The sequence below is a fragment of the Anopheles bellator genome, chromosome 2 (assembly GCF_943735745.2).
Source record: "Anopheles bellator chromosome 2, idAnoBellAS_SP24_06.2, whole genome shotgun sequence".
Taxonomy (NCBI): domain Eukaryota; kingdom Metazoa; phylum Arthropoda; class Insecta; order Diptera; family Culicidae; genus Anopheles; species Anopheles bellator.
The window spans coordinates 8,811,690-8,817,689 of NC_071286.1; the positions used below are offsets into that span (position 1 = coordinate 8,811,690).

General features: G+C 50.0%; 1 protein-coding gene across 1 annotated transcript in view; it reads right to left on the reverse strand.

Annotated features, from left to right (window-relative positions):
• LOC131211483 (estrogen-related receptor gamma) overlaps positions 1-6,000 on the reverse strand; it is a 31,268-nt gene extending 25,268 nt beyond the window's left edge. Inside the window, exon 1 of the mRNA XM_058204968.1 lies at positions 5,662-6,000. The gene's annotated coding sequence lies outside the window, so the exon portion shown is untranslated. The remainder of the gene's footprint in view (positions 1-5,661) is intronic.

Genomic DNA, 6,000 nt, shown 5'->3' on the forward strand with positions numbered 1-6,000 from the left:
CAAATCATCCCGAGCTCCGATTCGAACATCGTTTTTTTTTATCTTCCCTTAATTCATCAGAAAGCGTTAACACACTAAAAATCAAGTACCATGCCGCGTACGTGCGCACTTGCAGAGTGCGGGAAGAAAGTTCCGAGACTCTGGCCGTAATTACAGTCCATGCTGGCAATTTTCGGGGGACTAAAATTTTAAAGAAAATCGGCAACGGGCGCACGGGTTCAAGAACTGTCCTATTGAATTCATTTAAAAAATGTTGCTCAAAGGTGTGCTAAATCAATCTATTACGCTGGACGATTCAGATGAGAATAGAAGGGGGCCAGCTCCAGTGGGATTGAATTGAGCAAGATGCGGACAATCTCGATCTTTAGATAAATGAAAACAAGACCAGATTTATGGTGGCACAAACCTTGACATTGAGCCATGCACTTAGAAGAAAGACCCCTTACTGTCAAGGCGTTCGATGGCGAGCGATGGAGGGAGTCTCTGGTACAGGCCAGGACCGCTCGGACCACCCCCGTCGGAAATGATATGGTCGATGACTGATCATTTCCAGTTCCCATTCCGATCAACTTAAAGACACTGCCATAGCTACTCGTTTGTACGGTGCCTCTTCGATCTCGAAACTTTCTAACCGCACTGTGTGTTCCCGTCGACTGAGTCCCTGTCCCACAAGTGCAGCTCCCAAAAACCGCCACATGAACCGACCGACAAAAAAAAGCCCAGCACTAAGTGCAGCAGCCACGGCGAAGTAAAACGGTTGCACTTGTCCTCCGTGGCGCGTGACGACGACGGGCGTGCGAGCCGAGCGCGGGGACGAAAAACCTTGACGATCACTCGCGCAGGTGATTGAACCAAATGGAGGATGCGGATTCTGGGCCTGGGCAGGCATGTGTTTTTTTCGCCCGTGTCCGCGGCCCGAGTGTGTGTCAAATGGGTTTTTGCATCACTCTTATTTGCGTAAAGGAACATGGTTAGATCGTGATGATTCTGTTCGTTCCGTTCGTTTTTCTTCCCCGACGTGCTTGCTGCCCGCCGCTGCTGGGCCCGTTTCGGGGGAGACCAAAGTTTTGTTTGCTTTGCTGTCAAGTTGTTTTATTGCCATCTTCCGCGGGGTCTCGCGGCTCGGCATTTTCGATGGCGTCGACAACGATGACTTGATGATGATGGATTTTTCTTTAATTTTGCACTTCCTTTTCCGATGGCCCAGGACTCCCCCTTCGTCGGCCGGCCGTCTGCTGTCGGGGATGACGGCAGATTTGGCGTGCGGATTTGTGTTATTTTTTGGCGGAGAAGGTTTTCGTTTCGTCTTACTCCGGGCTGGCTTCTTCTCGGGTGCCGGACACGGAGAGGCATTTCCTTTTTCGAGAGTGCTCGTTGCAGACGTTGCATGGTGCAATATAAATTACGGGGTGACCCGCCATGGATCGGGTGCGGAAGAATGACCGTGAATGTGTCCGGGTTTCAAGAATCGACCGTTGGGCCTTTCTCGCTGTGCCCGCTGGAGGCGTCTGGAGGCGAGACCTCTTACTGGCAGCCCGCGTGCTGCCGGAGCTCGCTCTGGCAAGCAACAAGCCCATTATGCATATCGATTTTGAATCTCCATTTCGGCTGCGGAGTGCCGCACAAATGCATTCGTCCGTGTGCGAAAGGATCGTGAAAATAATTAAATTACCAAGATTCCATCAAATGGAAACATTATTATGATTGATGCAGCAACGACGTGCGCGCGCGCGGAAACAAATAGAGACATTAGGGGTGATTGTTGAGCTTTAATTTACATAAACTGCACTGCCAAACAGGCTTGAGTACTGGGACCTCCGAATGGGGATTAGTTTACGACCCATGTGTGTATATTCCACACAACCGAGAGAGAACATGGTGCTTGGTTTAGTTTTTAATTAGATTCACTGGATGTACGCCAACAATAATTGTGCTAGAGTCACGCATAACACCGTCGGGATGAACAATAATGCGCTTTGCCCATTGCTCTACCTTGCCCGGGGGGTCTGTTCGAAAAACAAAGTAATTGTTAATATCACTTTGCATGTGCTTAACGTGGGCTGACAAGGTTGACACGCATGCTGAGCAGAGTTTTATAGCATTACGAAACACCGGGCAGCGCTACAGCAGGGTATCAACAACTCGAACAAGCAGCAATTGGTCGTAAAACCGCCGACACTAAATATGGCGGCCCATACAAATTATGCGTCATGCAACCAGAACAGGTTGTAGCAGGATAAGCATCAGAATCGATGACGGACGGCGGTGGCGGATCACAAATTGCTCGCACACCGCGCAGCCGGCAATAGATAGCGATCCTAGGGCGGCGGTCTCATTACTTTATGTGCCTCACAAAACTGTCCGAGTGCGCATGTGATACGCGGGGCCCAAATCAAAACCCGAAACCCTTCCAGCTGTGGCATTATGATTTATTGCTCCGATTAGCCGCGGTTGACCATATAGCGCGCGCCTTGCCTTAACCGGGCCGAATGTAAAATAATGTTCCTTTTGCAGCAGCGAAACCTTTCGAATCCGTGGTTCCAACACAATCTGACCAAGGAAGGCCTGTATGGCCTCCACCGTACGGTCGCCTGTATTGATAGTTAAATCTTAATGAACATCACGATCAAAGCGTAAACCAAGCGCGTGAGAATGTGTGCAAATGGCAAATCAGTGCAGTTGCTAGTTAAGGGCCTTGCTTTGGATCATCGAACGTGGCAAGAATGTGTCACAACAACACCATTATTCGTCCTTTTGCATGATTTGTAGCACTGCGTTCCGGCCTTGATCTTGGGTTTTTCCGTTTACGTTCTTTTCGCATGTTCACCATAATTGAGGCATTGAGATGCAAGATTTAGTTATCCTTCTAGTTTTGAAAACAAGTATTAGTTACAACGATTTATCGTATTTTTTCACTCGAAGTCACCCAAACGATCGCAAGTTAACGCATCATTTCAGTTTGCCTTTAACTTTCCGTCGAAAAATGCCGGCACATTTTTCATTTGCCGAACACATACCAGAGAGAGAGCTGTTTGGCAAAAGACGCCCAAATTGACTTAGGCATTTGTCCCCGTTTCAGGCAATAAAACAAACAAAACCAAATTACACTCGCGATCAATTAGCAATGCTGCTCAGAAACATCGGGCGGCGCACGTAGAAGGACTGCAGAAATATTTACTTCTACCGCAAACAGAACCTGCGGATGAAAATGCACAAAAATTCGTCCACCAAACAAGTGCATTAACCTTTCGGACGCGGAATTTCACGAACCACGAAACCCTCATATCGACCAGCGTACGGATTTGTTTGTTAATTTTGACAAACTTGTGCGAATTTTCGATCCCCGTGCAAAACTGCATTCAGAGCGCGATGATGCAGAGCCAAAAATTGAGAACTTTGAGTGGGACGTGTTGACTTTACCTTCGCTGGCAGCGTGAGGAAATAAAGCATAAAGAATCATGATAGTAAACAATACAATCAACATTGTGATGTTTAAAATAATTGGTCGATTTCTTGGTCGTGTTACCCAAACCTCCGTCCTAACCAAACCGTCACAATTTGAACAAGCAAAAAAGCTTCCGCGCTTTTGACGGCCACCCTAGACATGAGTAACCGGCTCGATGTCCGGTTCTCTAACGATGTCTTGATGGCTAACCATCACCAAAAATCTGCAACACCATGACAAACGGCCATACTGCTCCGGCTGGCCCGTCCATCGTTGAAGATGTGTGAAAAGTTGCCGGCCTTGTTCGATTTGCATTAACAATTTGACAAACTCCGATCCATCGTAAATAGAGTGTTTGGAAATATTATTAATACTTCTTATCTATCTGGCACGCCTGTGGAGCAAGAAATACATTTTTGCGAATAAAATTACGTCTCTTGCATAACCCAACATGAAGTACGCGAAGAGAAGCGCAGGCACACTACCGCGGATTGACGCTGCCATACGCCGGACCGCAAACCACAAACCGATAATCCATGACGAGACGGTGCAGCACACTACATTCACACGTCACCAGAAAACTGGTCGCAGTTCCCAAACAGTCAATAGTGTTTCACTCTATCTTCCTTGAAATTACACGCCATACGGTCACCGTCAAACTGAACACCGCGCTCGAGCCACCAACATTGACCGGTCGCCTCTTTAAACGAGCTTTAAAAGCACACTACCGAGCGTCACGAACCAGAAACCATTTATCCGAACGGTTACTACTATCGTCCGAGAACGATCGGATAGCGTGCTCCACGCCAAAAACGTAACGGCGGTCGGTCGGAGGGAAGCTGGGCGCCAGGCAAGTGAAACAGACGAAAATGTTCGACTGCGCATAAGGTGCCAGCCCGGAAGGTCCCCTTTGGAGCGATAAAACCCTTCTCTAAACCTTCCCGCGGCCAGAAGGTCAACCGGAGCTACCCAGCCATCGGATTCCAGGACTTCCCTGTGCCACCGTCACCGTTTGCTCGTACCTTGCCGCAAAGTAGGCCGCGAACAAAGAAAACTGTAAACATGAAGCGACGGTGGCCTGGCGTACAAGGATATTCCGGACAAAATATCCTTGAACTCGAAAACCGAACCGAATCCGAATGCGCCCCGAGTCCGGCACGAGCACCGACCGGGAACGAAAGCTTGGTGCGTCGCATTTCCCGCAACACACCAAAGTGAGTTTCCTTAATTTAAGACCCAACAAAAACGGATTCCAACTCCAACCGAAAACGGGCTGGGTAACTGGGTATTGCAGCACACGCGGTACAGCGCCATTTGTCCGCCGCGTTCGAGAACGACTCTCACCCAGGCCGGCGCGGTCGTGAGGCATACATTAAAATATGACTCTTGCATAATGTCACACATGGTACTGCCGGCGGCGCCACCCGGGGGCCGGAGCAGCGTAGGAGACGCGAATGCCACCTCCGGTTGATTGTTATCACTTGCGCCCGCCGAGTGGCCGACGTATCTGTCGCAATCTAAATGGATGAATATATCAATCTCTCCTCCGCGCACGTGTGACCCTGCGACCAGCGGGCGGTGCTTAATCGCGAAACGGCAGACTTGGCCCCTTTGGTTCTATCTCCCTAGACACGGCACAGAACGGCAATTTCTCGCGACCAAAACGTGCGCTTTTCGACACGTATCGGAACATTAATTCAGCATTACGCAATGGGGACCCGCTGGCCGTATCTTGGTTCCCTTGGCTGGCTGAGTGCGTTCCCTCGCCCAGCTCGAAAGCTGGCAAGCCCCCCCGTTCTCGGGCCACGTTATTGAATCGAGTCGTCCTTGGAGTAAAGGAATGTGCCACGATATATATAGTAAACAAACCGTTCCCTCAAGGATGGACGGGCTACGGCGCTCGTTGGCAGCACTGGCGCGCTTCTGTTGCAGTCTCTTTCTCTCCGCCGGCGCCTGCTCAGTCTGCCTCTTGCTCTAGCACACTGCGATCTACCTTGCTGCAAGATAAAAACCAGAACCAAACACACCCACAGCCACACGCAAACACAAAGGGATACGATCGAAACGAGAAAAAATCTCTACGCAAGGACATGGTTCCGCGTTCGTAATGCTACGGTGCACAGCGGAGGAATGTGTTGCCGTGGCCAACGGAAGCACGGGGCGAATCAGACGCTCGTCACTCTGTTATCCTCCTTGAACCCTTCCTTTCTACCTACCTTCTAATCCGCTGCTGTGTTGTGGTTGATGAATGAACTTATCGAGCCCCGTGGGTTGCGTCGCACCTGCGCCCCGTGACACCCCTCGAGCCTTGCTGCTTGTGCAATCCTTCTTCGCAAGGCCGTGTCACTATCCGGAAACGAACGAAACTAACTTGCGGGCACGGCGACAATCCTGCGCCAAACGGCACACAGCCCTTTCACAACACGGAAACTGACCCGAACCGAGCGAAGGACACATTGAAATCGACCGAGAAGGGATCAGGAATCATCCTGAGACGGGTTCTCGCTCGTTCCCCAGCAACACAATACACGCACGCACGCACGCACGGCTTTTCT